Source organism: Podarcis filfolensis (genome assembly GCF_964270895.1).
Source record: "Podarcis filfolensis genome assembly, chromosome: 6".
NCBI classification, from domain to species: Eukaryota; Metazoa; Chordata; class Lepidosauria; order Squamata; family Lacertidae; genus Podarcis; species Podarcis filfolensis.
This window is the reverse complement of record NC_139609.1, coordinates 59,185,360-59,202,883: the sequence shown is the minus strand read 5'-3', so window position 1 is coordinate 59,202,883 and position 17,524 is coordinate 59,185,360. Positions and strand designations below refer to the sequence as shown.

Here is a 17,524-nt window from a genome sequence, read left to right as displayed (position 1 = left end):
GCTGAAATCCACGGCACAATGTTCGAAATAACCGTACACCTGATTGGGCTGCATTCAACGCAGAAGTAGTAACGCAGAATAAAGACAGGAATCAGCCTGTTAAGTATGAATTGTGTGATGAATAGATGGACCTATGCTCCTTTCTCTGTCAGTTGAGAGTGCCGGGTTAGTGTGAATCCATCATGATTTGCTATACCAATGCTTTATTATGGTCCCGATTGCTACTTTCATGATGGTACATTCCCCAGTCTGGACGCAGTGGGTACTTAAACCCATGACCCCCAACTCAGAAAGTGATGTAGTGAATCCTGGTTCTGTTTATTGCTGCTGAGCTTAAAGCCACACAGAACTTTCCAAAAGCCTTTCACTCTACATTTCCCCGCTTAAGACACATCTGCTGAAGAGAAAAGAGGGGGAAACTGAGCAAATACAATTAAATGTGTGAGATCGCAACATTCTCCATCTGATCCTTGGAGACGGCTCTTTCACTCAGTGGCAACAGTTTCCGGTACTTCCCCTCCTCCCTCTCCACCCCCATTGCTTTCTGATCCCTGGCTGAAGCACACTCCGCAAGAAGGGCTGCATTCACTCAGTGACTATTATTAATGAGTCCCTTTTATCTTTTCCCAAAGATACCCCAGTCCAATCCAGTGCTTTAATAGAAGGTTAGGGCCAGATCCCCAAGCCCCATGAAAAGCCTTCGGCTCGATTTCCTTTCAGTAGACATGAAAGTCTTACTTCATTCATGGTCGGCTTACTTCACTTCAGCAAAGCTTATACCAAGAACAAACTTAGTTGGTCTCTAAGGTGCTACTGGACAATTTTTTTATATATATTTCACTTCAGCAGTTTCGCAGAAGGTGCTCAGTGTCGCTGGGAATCAAACTCTGCATCTTGGCAAAAAGTACTAAGCACCCTTTTAAAATGTGTTGTGATGTTTGAATGGGTGAAGCACACCTTCGCGGGAGAAGACTGTCCACACACAAAAACCTCGCAAAATCTGGATGTTAGTTAATCCCTGGAAAATGATGGCAATGGTTTTCCCTTTGGAAATAATCTTCCCCTCCTTCCTATCCTCCCCTTCCTCTATATTTCTGCATTTCTCTGTGTTTCTGTTTTTGCAACAAGACTGTGCTGAATAATAAACTTGTTGTGATTTAACACAAAGTGTCTTTTATGGCCTAGGACTGTCTCGCCAGAGTGGTGCATGCTCTGGTTATCTCCCGCTTGGACTACTGCAATGCACTCTACGTGGGGCTACCTCTGAAGGTGACTCGGAAACTACAACTAATCCAGAATGCGGCAGCTAGACTGGTGACTGGGGGCGGCCGCCGAGACCATATAACACCGGTCTTGAAAGACCTACATTGGCTCCCAGTACGTTTCCGAGCACAATTCAAAGTGTTGGTGCTGACCTTTAAAGCCCTAAACGGCCTCGGTCCAGTATACCTGAAGGAGCGTCTCCACCCCCATCATTCTGCCCGGACGCTGAGGTCCAGCGCCGAGGGCCTTCTGGCGGTTCCCTCATTGCGAGAAGCAAAGCTACAGGGAACCAGGCAGAGGGCCTTCTCGGTAGTGGCACCCGCCCTGTGGAACGCCCTTCCAGCAGATGTCAAAGCGATAAACAACTACGTGACATTCAGAAGACATCTTAAGGCAGCCCTGTTCAGGGAAGTTTTTAACGTGTGATATTTTATTGTATTTTTGGTTTTTATGGAAGCCGCCCAGAGTGGCTGGGGAGGCCCAGCCAGATGGGCGGGGTATAAATAATAAATTATTATTATTATTATTATTACTAGGAATGAATAAGAAGAAAAACAGCATTCCTGGTGCAAACTTGGGTGATGCAACGGAGGAAACAAAAGAGAGGCAAGGCAGAGAAAAACAGCTGAAACACCAAACAATCTCAGTAAAATAGTGCGGTTCCTAGAGCTCATTTGCTAAGGAGGCAGGATACTCTCCTGTGCTGCTGTTCCCTTGAATGACTATGGAAGTACTATAATGTGCAGGTAGGACCAGGTAGGTTGCAGGTGTTTTCTGCAACATGTCATTGATGCAACAGTAGTGTGTTGGTGATGGGTTTATACTGGACCACCATACACCAGTCTGCTTCATTGCCTGTTCTGTGATGCTTCCACAATGTGATCACATCATTACTGTCTGGAGGGTCTCCTTTGCACTATAGGGCAACAAAATCAGGACAAAAAAGAAAGAAAGCCCTGAAACATTTATGGTATTTATTCATTGACTATTTTCAGTCCCAGAGTAGTGAACCATATAAAAAGGTTAAACAGAGAAACAGCAATATTCAAAATCACAAAAAACATATGGATGGGACTAATAAGCAACCAGTTAACATAAGGCAAACAAGCAAAATTACAATGAGGACGAAATTTCCAGTTTAATCAATACCTAGATGAAAACAAATACAGGACAATCAGACAGATTAAGCAATCGACGGTCTTAGGAACAGTATGAAAAGTTTCAGAATTTCAGCAGGCAGTTATGGGGCATGCACTGATTGGAAGCAAAGCAATACGTCTAACCTCATGACTTTTGCAGATGCAGACAATATTGAAAGTGGGACTGTGTATCTAGACCCCATCATGAGCACAAATAATCATGGATGCTCTACGAAAAGGATGACTGGAGGGGCCCTTAGAGCGCAGACCTTACCATTAACACAAAATGAATCTTGTGACACCTCAAAAGCTTTATTGTGGAACACTGGGAACTCCAGACCACTTGTTCCTTTCGCAAGAGTCCTTGAAATGTGTAAACAGCCCGCAGGATGCTTGCTGCTAGAAATAGCAAATTAGGATGATTACTCACAAATTTCTCTGCTCAAGGATAGGCACTCCAGCCAACTTTAAGATGCATGCTGGGTAGAGAGGATCTGCCTAAGGACTTCCTTCAAGATTGGAGCCCTACCTTTCAAACAGATCCTGGCAAGCAGCTTCCAGTCTAGACAAATTCCCCCTAAGGATGGGTACTTGGGTGTGTGTGTGAATCAGTTCCTTCTGAGAAGTGAATAATTGGGATCCACAACAAAACATTTGTTTTATTTTACCAAATTTTTATAAAGAACTAATACGAAAATTTCAATGTGGTGTGCAACAGGTTTAAAAATGAAGTCTAAAATACAGTCATACCTTGGAAGTCAAACGGAATCTGTTCCAGAAGTCCGTTCAACTTCCAAAACATTCAAAAACCAAATCGCGGCTTCTGATTGGCTGCAGGAAGCAGATCCCTCTGATCTGCATGCCTAGATTAAGGCTCTATACACTTTAACTCATTCATAGCACAAAAATGTAGTTTTTTCTCAATCTGGAATCATTCATGTTCATCTTCAACATGCTGCTTTCAATCTAGATTGATTCTAGATCCTGCCATCCACAAGAGTAGGTGTGGTTACTTGGTACACATTTGAAAACCCTCGTCTTGATTAGGTTATCAACACCTTTCCCTCCCTGCACATGTCCCAGGCAAATGGAGGAGGAAGTGGTGACTGCAATCTTGGGAGACACCTACCCACAACATCTTCAGGTAGGTGTGTTGATACACCCTCCCTCCATTGCTGGGACAGTCTACATCTGTTTCCAGATGGTTGCACTGTGGGGTAATGCAGAGTCAATCTGTAATAAGCTTTTGTTTTTTGAATTCACCAGTTTCTCAAGAGATGCTGGGAGGAGGGGGATATGCAGCAAATCTGGATTGTGTGTGGACTATGCAGAAAACCATGTACTTCATTGATTCTAGAGTAAAATGTCATGTGTAGGCATCTTTTATCTAATCCCTGATGTATGAGGACTCTCTGAAGTAACTCAGTGGTGAGAAAAAGAACTGTACACCTGCCCAGGGCCACTTACTTTACATATTAAAGAGCAGTCCAAACATTAAAAACAGATGCTGGGGCTGAGCTCTGGAACATAAATTAAGCCTTACCTAGTTATGGTATTGTCAGGGGGTGCTATGAAGCCAGAGATATGTGTTTTATGGAGCTATATTTTTTTACAGTTACATTCCCTAATAATGACAGACATCTGGCAGGAACCCTAGAAAGGACAAGAGAGCTGAAAACAACTCTGGTTAGGTTCCTAGTGTGAGTTGGACAGAGGAAGAAAGGTGGCTGGTTGCTCCCTGAAGGAAATGAAGAAGTCTCAACACAGTATGGGGCAGCACAGGACAATGATGCTGGACTTTGGATTCCGGAAACATGACAGTTTCTCCTCAGCCACAGACTCACTGAGAGAGCTAAATTGCATCTCAGCCTTTTGGGCCTTTGGTCTTCCATTTTAGATCAGTCATTGAGGTACTTCCATTTCAGTTCTCCAAACTGTGAATTATAAAGACTATACATTGATGATGATGATAAGAAAAGCCAGCATTCAGGGCCTGCAGTTGTCAACCAGATGTCCATGAGAAGCCCAGAACCTGAGTGTAAAAGCATTCCCCTACTCTGTGATTTCCAGCAAATGGCATTCAGAGGCTGAGAGGATGGTTGGGGTTATAATAATGGAAAGTGGTGAAGTGTGTGTTTATAATTCTTAGTTTGAAGAACTGAAGTGAAACTGCCCAAATACCTGGTTTCAAAGGTAAGACCTAACATATGATATCGCCGGCGTCACCGCCGCCATCTCAATAGCACCCCTCAGAAAGGTTCTGTGTAGAGATGGACAAATCTGTCAAATTCAGTTTCTCTTAGTTCATCATTTTCCCCATATTGAGTTCAAGTCTCCACATTTCTGTATCAATTTGTGATTAAGTCCTCATGAAAACTCTTCATCACTTTAGTGTACGTTTCTCCTAAAATACATCTTTGCATGCAGTTCTGCCCAACACACAGATTCTTGTGAGCAATTTTCCCTAATGCATTTTTGCATTCCCCCAATAATATGCATTTCATGCACACTTTCCCCTAACATTAACAGTGTCATTTTGGGCTGGACAACTGCATTGCAAAATTCAGAGAAGGAAGACTTTGGAAGGAAGCTGTGTTGCGGGTTCTTGTATTGTTTCAGGAAGTTTGTAGATCTTCATTAAAATGGAGATTCCACTGAATTTCTCCCCTACCCCTTAATTTAAAGGCTGTAAGCCAGAGTTGAGTACCAATGTGGCTTTGCACAATGTCTAAATCAAAAACTTGTTGAGCAAGCAGGATGGAAATGGGAAACAGTGGCCCACCAGCCACTCTTTTCATCATTTTGCAGTGCATGAGAACAGAGGGCACATCTAACAGAGAGAGCGAGAGCAGTTTTGAGCCATGGACTCCTGATGACATTCTGACCTCACGTGCAGCAGCTATAAACAGGGCCATGTGTGAGCAAGTTAAAAAACATATACAGCTATGTGACTTGCCCATTATCTCTGCTGTTTGTATAACAACAAAGATTTTCCACTGAGTTCATAGTTTTCTTTTTTCCTCTTTTGTGGCAGAACTTTTGTAGGGAACTCCACCCCTCGGTTGACGGCAGCTGCCACAAAAATGGCACAGCATAGAAAGGCACCACTAGAAAGCATACTTGGTTCCTGTGGCTGGGAAAATTTCACCCAGGCTGCTCCATTCCATTAAAGTAGTCATCTCGGTCTATGAGAAAGACATGAGAAAGATTAAGATCTCTTTTCCAAGGTCACTGAGAGCAAGACAATGGGAGCTCCCAGCACATTGCACCCAGGGTTCACGGAGGAGAAGTAGCCATATCTATTTGTTTTAATTTCTAGCCTGTCTCATCTTGAAGGCTGAGTCCAGGTAGAAGTTCAGTCCTAAAAACCCAATGCAAGTTTACCCAGAAATATGTTCCACTAGGGTCAATGGGGTTTACTCCTAGGCAAGTCAGTATAGGATTGCAGCCTGAATGGGGTTCAACGTCAGCTTTAAACTACATTTTCAAGCAATCTCAGAGGACACCTGAACAGAGATGAATGTGTGTCTGTGTGTTTCTATGTATATTGTAATATGTGGGTTAATAGTCTTCTTATGCTGTTACTTACCCCACAATGGGGTCTCCACACTAGTATAAACTTATGGGCCCAAGCTTTGCCTCGATTTTTGGTGAAGAGCTCCTGCTTGAAACACATAGGATACATACAGTGCAATCCCATATGTATCTGCTCGGAAGTGATTTCCACTGAGTTCGGTGAGACTTACTTCCACCCAAATAAGTGGCTATAGGGTTGCTGCATTAATTCCCTAATAAAGAATTGACATTTCCTCCATCCTCCTCAGTAGCAGTTGGAGAGTTGATGCAGGTGGGGTACCACTGCTCTCCTGGCTTCCCAACACTGCGGGTCGTTAGTGTTTCCTGAGAGGGAGAGGCACAGAGAGCTTGGGGTGATGCTGAGTTGTGTGGTAGTTGAAGTGGCGAGTTGGCTCACCTGCCATGCACTGCACCAAGCTCCCCATGTCTCCCCTCTTCCTCTTTGGAAATGGCAGCAACCCACTGTGTTGGAAAAGCTGGGAGAATAGCAGTGTCCCACCTTCGCTGCCTTCCCAACTGATCCTGATTGCCCTGTATATGCCTTGCTTCTCCTTGCCCACTCTCTCATCCTGTTAACAGCAGTGGAGGCTGGTCTATTGTGACAAATGGCACGCCGCACCCACCTCAGTCTGCTCCCAGCCAGCTCCCAAATGCTTGCCTTCTTACCCACACATTCAGTCTAGGGAGAAGCCATGGCTATGAGCTTCCTGATGCCTAATCTATGTGTTGCCCTTGTACAGCACAGCAGGGAGGAGGATGGGAACAAAATGAGTATTAGTAGGCTCAGTCTGTCATTGCCTCTGACTCTACCTCCCATTGGCTTCTCTGCTTTCCACCCTACCTGTCTGGATGTGTACCAGCCCCACTGGTTAACAGTCATGACTGAAGAGTGAGTAATCTCTGAGACTGCAGGATGTAGGCTGGATGAGCAGTTGAGGGGAGTGTGTGTTGAGAGAAAGAGAAAGATGCCATCAGCCTACTGGCCATATATCTGTATATTCTGGCTTAGTATTTTCATGTAGGAATGTCATAATAATGGACAAAGGGGCCTGTCATGGACTGGTTGGGCACAGAGGAATGATGAGAGGAACCAACTGGGGAACCACCAAGGGAAGAAGGCTCAGAGCCTGGGGATTGATGGTGGGATGATGATGGGTGGTCAGAAGGAGAAGAGGAAGGAAACTGGGAGGAGGAGGTATCAGAAACTGAAGCGGTAACAGGGCTTAGTGAGCTGGGAGAGTCTGTGGTAGACAGAAGCCCAGAAATAGAGGTAGAAGCTGAAGCAGGGGAGGAGGAAGGGCAAGAGGCAGAGATGAGTCAGGCTGGTGTCTCCCCCTTCTGCTGCTACAAGCTTATCTCCCCACTGGTCTCCCACAACCAAAAACAACATGAAAAGGGTGAAGGAGAGGTTGTCTGCACACAAGTATAGTATTTGATTGCTTGGGACAGCTGTGGGGAGGCAGGAACTTTCAGTCTCAGCAACTGATCCATGGGGCAAGACCTACAAGGGATGAGCTGCTGTGCTCATTAGGCCTGACACTTCACCAATCCTGTGCAGATTGTGTTCTTGCTAATAAAAAGGTAACTCCCACCTCACCTGTTTAACTCTTACCTCCCAGAAAGGGCAAGAACCCATCTTTCAACTGGTTGCTTTATATACTCCTAAATACCTTTTCCAGAGTCTAGATTATGTTGAAAGATCTTTCTGAGCGCTTCACACTTCAGGCTTGAATTTGGGGGTCTAACTAGCACAGACCCCCCAAAACCTGGTGCCTTCCAGATGTTTTGGACTCCAACTCCCATCAGCCCCAAGGATAGGTCTTGTAGTCTAAAACTTCTGGAGGGCACCAGATTTGCGGAAGGCTAAACTACCAGGTCACTCTAGATGAGGCGTTTCCATGCAAAAATAAAATATGCCAAGTGGTAAGCTCAACATGATGGACTGGCGATGATTCAATGCCTGGGTGGAGTCAGCCTGAATTTACCAGGACTCTGCAATCACAGGAAGGACAGGAAAGAACAGATTTCTCCAACAATAACAATACCATCACTGCTAACACACCACAATGTTTTAAAAATAATCCATGCTGCAATGGGGAGGACATAGTATTAGTCACATGTTTTAATTATATGCTTTCCAACTCCATCCACCTCTGGTCTTCTCTAAACTGTGTGATAAGAATATTATGGGACACCTTGCAGCAAAAGGTTGGAAGGCTGAGGCTTCCGTTTTACTCCACAGTTGAGCTGAAATATCAACATAACAGTGCGTAAGGTTAGTGGGAACAGAATATACATCTTGTGCCCTTGTTTTCAGCAGCCTTTATCTCCCATTGTATTTTGGAGATGCACTGCTGAACATGTTGAGCTCAGTGGGAAATACTTATGAGGATGCAGGCTCATAAGGATACTGTTTTGATGCTTGAGGTGAAATGGGATGTGCTGCCTTTTCTTGACCTGCTGCTGCTGCCACTTCTCCACACACCCTACAATTTTGGGTGAGATCTCACCCAATTTGGGTGATTTCAGATATGATATTAACCCAAGTCAGCACTGATATCGGAGGCACATAGTAGGAATGACCATCTCTGGAAGAGGTAAGTGAACTTACCTGTTCTATGCCGTTTATGTCATAGTTCATTGGGAGCCTGGTTTAGCACTGGAGACCCAGGTGGAATATGGCAGAGATATTTGGCTCTGCCACAGATTCCTCGATGCAAACATAGTCATGCCACTTTTACCCCCTTTTTCTCATCATTTCTTTCAACTTTAAAATGGGCACTGCAACCCTTTCTGCTACTGCCTGCTGGCTTTCACACCACAATCTCAGACTTTGAGATATGCAACTGCACCAGCCAGAACCTCAGCCAGTATGTCTAGACACTAGAGTGTCATCAGTAATAGTTTAAAATATAGACTTAAGCAAGCACTTTCTCTTACCAGCCTTGCTGAAGGAAACATGCCTGGTCCTTGTAATTTTCAAAACCTCACAATTTGATGTGAGGCTCAAAGAGAGAGGGGAAAGGCTGCAATCCAATACCCACCTGCTTGGGAATAACCCCTGCTGCTGCTGAACTTAATGAGACTTACTTCTGAGTAGGCATGTATAGGATTGTGCCATAATGTGAAACAGAGTGGCATCTGTATCCCTTTTGATAATCCCACTCATTATTGTGCTTGACTCAGGAGGAGAATTTCCAGACAGAGAAACAAGTTTGTGTGAGAGAGTAGCCTTCAGTTGCCCTGGGCAAATGACAGGAAGGTGAATCATCTACTTTTGATGAGATATATGCCTTTTGAATACTAGATCCTGCATTAATCTTAGGTATCTGTGCCTTTTCTTTTCTGTTTGGTGTTGCTACACGTGTCTGGATGACAGAGAAATGGAGAGATCAGGGAGGGGTCAGCCAGTGTGCTCTTTCTCCTTCCTTTCACGTGTTTACGGATGACAGAGAAATGGAGAGGTCAGTGCATATGTTTGTTTTGGATGTGTGGGCTATTGAAAACAGTCAGCTGACCATATGGGGGGGCTTGTCTGGAAACCGGTGGGGCAGGAGTGATCTCTTACACGTTGCCAAAAAAGATAGAAAATGCACAACCAAAACAGTGGACAAAAGAGAGCAATATTTGCATACAACTTGCAGATGCTAATTGATATAACACAATCTGGGATAGCTCAGTTGGTAGAGCGTGAGACTCTTAGGGTCATTGGTTTGAGTTCCACATTGGGCAAAAAGATTTCATCGTTGCAGGCAGTTAGATTAAATGACCCTTATGGTCCCTTCCAACTCTACAATTTTATGGTTCTATGATTAATTAGCTAATTGTGTAGATGCAAGTTTAGATATGATTTCTACAACTTAATTAGATAAGCAAACCAGCATAACAGGAAGACTGTTACCAGATGATCTATAGGCCTGCTCAGTTAGCAGCTTAGGTGCAAAGTGTTAATAGGTCATTTCAAATCCCTGCCGCTGCCCCAACAGAGACTTGGACTGCACAGTCCTTCAAATAGAGGACTACCCTCCGACAGCTCTTCAGGTAGAGGAGTGTAAAAGTAGGCCACTCAGGGATGGGGGCAGAGAGGTAATGGGCGACTGCCCAGAGTCAAATTCCAAGCTTGTGTATGAAAAGCACACAGCTGCCTCAAATAACTGCTAAGTGAAAGTTAGTGCCAGCTGCTCAGATGGCAAGGGAGCTAAATGCCAGCTGCCCAGTCATCTGATGCTGACCTCCCTTTGTGTCATTCAGTAAGCTCACGAAATGTTACGTGCGTTCGTTTAATCACAAATACGCTTATCTGAACTTTACTTCGTGCTGGCATGCCAGGAATGGCTGAGTCAAGGTGAGCCGCATTCTGCAAGCCTGCTTTGTTTTTGCTGTGAACCATGATTTCTATATAGCTTTGGTAGGCTCAATATATTTCTTCAGGTTTCACTTTATGTAACCCCAGCTGGAGGCAGTGTGTGTGTGTGGGGGGGGAACCTTTGATCCTTGTAACGAAGTACAAACTTCACCGCGTCACAATAAAACAAAAACCATGCTGTGAGCTTCTAGGCCAGAGGTAGACAACATGGTGCCCTCTGGGTGCTTTTGGTATTCCAGCTCCCCTCAGTTCCAGCCAGCAGGGCCAAGAGCCAGGGCTGATGGGAGCTGAAGTTCAGCAACGTCTGGAGAGCATCACGTTATTTAGCTCAAGGTTGTGGGTGGATGCTGAGACAGCTTCTGGTTGGGTAGGTTCTCCTTCCCCGGAGATATCTAAGCGAAAGCTCGATGGCTATCTGTCTGGGATGACTGAGCTACTGGACCTCCATGGTGCCCTCCAGCCATAAAACTCTATGGTTCTGCTATTCTCTAGACAGGCCATCACTCCCATCTGCCTGCTTCAGGCTGTGCTGCTTCAGAACACTAAAGAATCATAGGATCATAGAATTGTAGGGTTGGAAGGGACCCTGAGGATCACCTAGTCCAACTCTCTGCAATGCATGAATATGCAGCTGCCCCATTGTCAGGGAATGGACTGAGGAGGAATGGTGGAGACCACCCCCTCCTCCTCAACCTTCCCAAGAAGAGGAGGACAGTCTAGATTTACAACAGTGGTTTGCAGAAGGTCATAGTTCAAAGGCTGCAGAGGGGAGTAGCTGGGAAATATTAGGAGAGGAGCAGAAGAAAGAAAAAGTGCCGGGGGGAGACAGCGGTCAGATTCAGTGTCTTTAGAAAGCATTCCTGACCCCCGCCTCCTCTGCCAGGACCCGGCGGGCATTGAGAGTAGGAGAGCAGAAAGCTCAGAGGCAGAAAGCACAGGTCAGCTGATGCAGGGATGACGTATAATAGGAGAGACGGAGGGGGTGGGACTTTACTCGGAGCAATGCCATTCTCCAAGAGCGATGGCATTTCTGTGTCTCTCCTTCTGTGAATATTGAATAAAAGACTTGGTTGATCTAAACCTTGGCTGCCCACCATGGGAGGGATCATATTCCCTGCAGCCTGACATCCATACAGGGATTGAACCTGCAACCTTGACGTTATCAGCACCACACACTAGCTAACCAAGCTATCAGAAGTTGCTTCTGAACTTGCAGAGTGAGTTTTATCCCACCAGAAGGGAAACTTGAGGGATGTGGTTGGTCATGGTGAGAACAGGGTGCTGTGCTAGAATGAGCTTTTTGTCAGATCCAGAAGGGCTTTTCTTAAGTTCTTAATCACATCTAGTTCTCCATTTCCTTCTAGGATTAGAGAGAATGACTTTCAGCTGTATAAGAGCTGAATAGAAGCCCTTGCATCTTTCTTTTATATGACACTGAATTCTGAGTGGCTGTATTGCATCAGTGCGTCCCTGTCCTAGATACTTGTTGCTTCGCCGCATTGACCCCTACTCACTTCTGAGCCATTTTGAAGGCTTGGGACCCAAATATCTGCAGGAGTGTCTCTAATTAATTACTTTGTTTATTCATTCATTCAAAAACACGACCTTTTACACTTGCATCACAGTGGTGTACAAAGTAAGATCAGCCTGGAAGGGATAGCTCAGGTGGTACAGCATGAGACTCTTTCTCTCTGGGTTGTGGGTTTGAGTCCCACATTGGGTGAAAGATTCCTGGAATCCATCGGGTTGGACTAGATGACCTTTGTGGTCCCTTCCAGCTCTACAAGTCTGTGACTCTGTGACTGGAAGACTGCACAAACCCAGAGTTGTGCTCCATGTACCTGTATATCTCATGTGTGAGAACAGCCTTTGCCTCCAGTTCTTTGCTGGGAAGTAAGGTAACAAGAGATTTCATAAGCTTTCAAATAAATCACCTCTTTCCTTTTGGATGGCGCGCATGGGAGAATCTCCATCTTTTACCAGTGCATCATGCCTATTCAGTTCCGTTAGTTGGCTCAGTATCTTGGTATGGCCCCAACATATTCCTCTCCAAACATGGATCATGTAACTTACTCTGCACCCTATGTCCACTTATCTGGGACTGGGAGCAAGCCCCATGGAACTGGTGAGGACGGGGGCTGTGAAAATGTGAATTGGCATAAATAAACAATCCCTTTCTGGAGGTTCCCCAGGGGGGTGGGGGTGGGAGTGATACTGAGCAAATTGCTCCATGTCACATGAATTCTGCATTTTGCACTGGGTTGATTTTTGGCTAGATCTGGAGACAAACTGTATATCAAAGATACCGGTGTGTTAATTTGACAGAGTAAAACAATAAGGATGGGGGTGAGGATGGGACAGAGATGTGAGGTGTTGCTTCCAACGTGGTGGGGTTTTTTTTATTTGTTTAAAGTAGTTTTCAATATTCCTTCTTTGATTATTGACTTCCTTTGTAGATCTCAGGATGGAAAATTTCCCGCTTTGAATATTCTTTGACTACTGACAGCATGTCACTTAAGTTCCACAGCTGCTGGGAAAGGATGTAACAGAGCAAGAAAAGGCTTTGATCATTTTCCCAGGGCAGGGCAGAATGTTGAAAGCAATCTAGCAAGAGCCTTTTGCTTCCAGGATCCAGGGCGGCATATAAATGCTTCAACAAACAATTTGTGTGAGCAAGGCTCAGACACTGATATCTGACCTCAAGGCTTCATCGCATATTGCATTGATCATAGCTATTTAGATAGGTGTTTCAGAGATAGCATACCTGGCAGATCAACATATAAATGTCAATAGAACCATAAGCTGCTTGTTGTTGATTATTAGGCAACATGTGGTTGCAAGTCCCTGCAAGCAAGTCTTGTGAGTTCAGAAACTGCAGAGTATGGAAATAACCATCCAAATTTGCCTCCCCTAGAAGAGGATGATGTTCCATTTTTAGTAACAGGATAAGCCAGACTGGTAATTAAAAATAGAATGAACCGAATGGTTACATTAAGGTGATCAGCCACTGTCCTCCATTTCCCCCTTGCTGCCCACAGTGGTCAATGGCAAAAGTCTTTTTCTTTAAAAAAAATACTCATAGAACTTTAGGTAGTTTCACCCTAAAAATGCAAATCATTGAGTTCCAGTACAATCCATCTTATTTGGAGCTGTTTGTAAGGCCTCCATCCTAGAGCTTTGGAGATTTTATATATACCGGTATATATATATAAACAGATTTGATACATAGCCAGACCTGGGAAATGAACCATAAAATTGTAGAGTTGAAAAGGACCCTGAAGATCATCTAGTCCAACCCTCTGCAATTCAGGAATATGCAGCTATCCCATATGGGGACTGAACCATATGGTATTATCATCACTATGCTCTAACCAGCTGAACTGTCCAGAAGACTAGTTCTCTTCTGAATAGCTGGTCTAGGCTGCCTAGATCTTTCACAGGTCCCCTATAGCATATGATGTCATGCTCTAAAGGTTTTCTTTCAGTTTCCTTCTATATATTTTAGCTGACATTGCCAAGATCTAATTTCTGGGACTTGACAAGATAAGCAAAGAGCCACCACCCCACTCTATTTCTGCACACTGAAATGAGGGGTTTCCTCTTTGGGGTGGAAACCTGTCTTAAAAGCATCAAGGATGGGTTGCATGAAAGGAGCTGGACAGAATGAGAAGCTACAGTTGCCTTGCTTTCCACTTCACTGGGGTACAGCGGTACCTCGGGTTAAGTACTTAATTCGTTCTGGAGGTCCGTTCTTAACCTGAAACTGTTCTTAACCTGAAGCACCACTTTAGCTAATGGGGCCTCCTGCTGCTGCTGCGCCGCCAGAGCACGATTTCTGTTCTCATCCTGAAGCAAAGTTCTTAACCTGAAGCACTATTTCTGGGTTAGCGGAATCTGTAACCTGAAGTATATGTAACCTGAAGCATATGTAACCTGAGGTACCACTGTATTTAAGGTTACTGCATCGCTCAGCAGGTTGTGGTATGGCCCTAGTGATTGCAAGGAGCTGTCTTGTTCAAAGCGCCAGTCTCTCGGCCCCATCTTTTGTATACAATACGCACAGGATTCACAAATATTTATTGAGGAGAGGAGGCCAACCAGCTGCAATTCTGTTTGCGGAACAGATACCTAGGATGCTCACTAACCTCATTCCCTACAGCTCCAGGCTGCCAGCTGCTCTCACCTGGCAAAAGAAGACATGAATTGACTTACTGGTAACCACAGGATGTGTGCCACACCCATGCATGGTCTCTTTGGCAAGGTAGCCAATGTGAGCCCAGTCATCTGCAAGGGCCTGAAGCTGACTTTGTCATGTCTCGAGTTGGCCTCCTCAGAGGATACAGCGAGGCATGAGCAAGAGGCCCTGTGCTTTGCAGACATGCATGACCACAGCGTGTCCTGAGGAGGCAATTCCACGCACAAATAACAACGACAGTAGCTTTGCCTTTCATGAAGCAGCACAGATTTTGTGTACCTTATGAAGCGGTGGAATAAATGCTACCAGTGACAAACTAGCATTGTTTTCTTTTTAAAAAAAGAGTTTCCCCATGTTTCCAGGTTGTGGACAAAAACAGTGCAACATTGTTTTGGTGGCTAAGCTTGTGGCATGAACTAGAGATTTGGGGGACAGCTAGTCTTTAATCTTGGCCCTAAGGTTGCCCTTTCTCACCCCACAAATCCATGCTGCAGCCTGGTGTGAGCCCTCTTCACAGTGGTGGACTTTGGTCTTTCAAGTTTCAGTGACACCTGATGCAAGGCCAAAATTCAGTGCCCCCCCCCCACCTTCCATTCTGTATGTGCACTGCATCATTATTATTGGGAAATTGTTGGGTTGTCTTTGTCTTTGTTTTTAATCATGTATTTTGTGTGTTTTTTTATGTTGTATTTTTATGTTGTGAACTGCCCTGAGATCTATGGGTATAGGGCAATATACAAATTTAATAATAATAGTTGCAATGCCCCCCCAGCTCAGTGCCCAGTGTGGGGGAACCGATTGCACTACCCCTGCTCTCTATCACTAGCAAAGTGTCATCTAGGGTATTGTTTTATTTTTTAAAAAACCACTGTCAGGGAATCAGGAGCAGGAGCACTGGGGAGAGAGGAATTGGAGAGCGAAGGGGAAGAATCTGAGGGAAGCGTAGGGGAGTATGACAGTGGCCCGAGAGATTCCATGAGCTTCTCCAGCGAATCAGAAGATTCCCAGAAGGGGGCGCCGATGGTCAGAGCAAGGGGGGTCCCAGAGGGGACGCACCAGAAACAAGGAGCCAGAGGGGAACCCCAAAGCAGCAGTGGGGGATCGGGACCAGTTTCCCCACCAGAGCGTAGTGGGGGGGAAGAGTCACATGTGTCAGGGCCAGCGTCCCCTCCAGCCGTCAGAGGAGGTGAGTCAGGGCTGACCACGCCTCCATCGGAGAGTGGGGGAATGGAGGGGAGGTCAGTTGCAGCTAGCCCCCCCAAAGGGGGAAGCAGTGACAGCAGCAGTGAAACGGTCAGGAGGAAAGCTGCTGGCTGGGCGCGCGCGCCAAGTTCAAATGTGCAGGCGTGGGGGACAGCAGGAGACCCGGATGGGGAACCAGCTCCTAAAGCCCGCCAGAGGGAGGGAGAAGGCTCAGGGGAATCAGCGTCAGAAGAGGCTAGAAAGGGCGAGACCCCGGTGGGCAGGCGGACCCAGAGGAGGAAAGAGCAGCGGAAAAGGTGGAGCAAGGCGAGGGTCTTAAACTGGTGTACAGGGGGAGGAGATTCAGAGGGATCATCAGCGGTCTGACAGTGAGACGTAGAGCTGCGCGTTGCGGCTCTGGAAGTGAAACTGAACTTCAATAAAGACTTTTGTACTTAACAACGAAGCAGCGTTGGTCCTTTGTGAGCTGGGACCTTGGGCAGCTCTGACAACCACACATATAAAAGGACCCAGTACTGCTCTTGCTTCTTGCAGTTATACATCTCACTGTATGCTCAACATCATTGCTACTTTATTTAAAAAGGGGAATTGCACAACCACACACCCACGTCTGTTAACTAAATTTGGAAAAGTTTCACAAGGTCAGTGAGGTCACCTGGGCAGAGAGTCTCCAAGGAGCAAGCATTGCACGCAATGGTTTGAGTCATTGGTTTATCATGCCTTGATCTCTAGACTGGTCACCTGAGCTGAGAGGTGGTCTGCCGGCGGACTAGACTTGCATCCATCATTGCTCAATTGTGGGATTTCAGGACTTCCTGGTTCCATTTTCATACTTTAGCACTGTGACTGGCATTTTGACTGGTGGGTTGCGTGAGTGACTTATAACTGGCTTGCCAACAAACCTAAAATGGGTCATATGTGTGGGACTGCGATCATTTATTGGAAACAATGTTTTGGGAGGGTGAGGGAGTCTTCATAATGACCAAAGTAAGTATTTCCACAGTGTCATAGATCAGCTGTATGAGGAAGGAGAGAGAAGAGATAGTTTAAAAAAATACACATCCCACGTTAAAGTTGGGTTTAAAAGTGGAGCCTTCTGAAAAATGGAAGACCGCTGTTCTGTCACAGGGATGGGAACATGTGGCCCTCCAGATTTTGTTGAAGTACAGCTTCCATCATCCCTGACCGTTGACCATGCTGATTGGGGCTGATGAGAGTTGTAGTCAAAAACATCTGGGAGCTCGGGAAGGTTGCTCTAGCATCTTCTCATAGTAGCACACATGGACACCCAATCAGAGAGTTATTGGACACCTAAACTTACCCTCCCCGCTGTTGTGAAAGTATTTTAGAAGGTCTGTCACCTTGTGAAGGCTGCTGGGAATACAGACAGTGTGCCGGCATATTCCAGGCATCCTGGTAATGTTTATCTTTTTTTATTGGCCTTTCTCCTGATAACAGAATGAGGAAATGCGCTCTTTCTTTTAAATATGTTTTTCATTGAGTTTCAATATGCTGTGACAAACAAAGCAGTAAAAAGAACGAAAGGAATCATAACAACAAACCCCCAACTCCTGCCTCCAAAATGAGCAGCAGACACCATCATCAATGGAAATGCATTGCACCCCAATTGCTCATGTGAATGTGAAGGATGTGAAGCTGTGGTGTGGCCAGTTGAAAAGGTTGTAAAAGGGCAACATATTTCCATAAAGCCATCACAGTCCTGATTGACATTCAAAGCTCTCGCACATTGAATGAGCTTTCTCATTAATTCCGCTGTCCATA

General features: G+C 45.3%; 1 long non-coding RNA gene across 1 annotated transcript in view; it reads right to left on the bottom strand.

Moving 5' to 3' along the window:
* The window catches only part of LOC310764063, a 436,509-nt gene extending 422,361 nt beyond the window's left edge, over positions 1 to 14,148 (bottom strand). The window contains exon 1 of the long non-coding RNA XR_014548999.1: positions 14,102 to 14,148. This is a non-coding gene — a long non-coding RNA (uncharacterized lncRNA). The remainder of the gene's footprint in view (positions 1 to 14,101) is intronic.
* Positions 14,149 to 17,524: the final 3,376 nt, after the last annotated feature.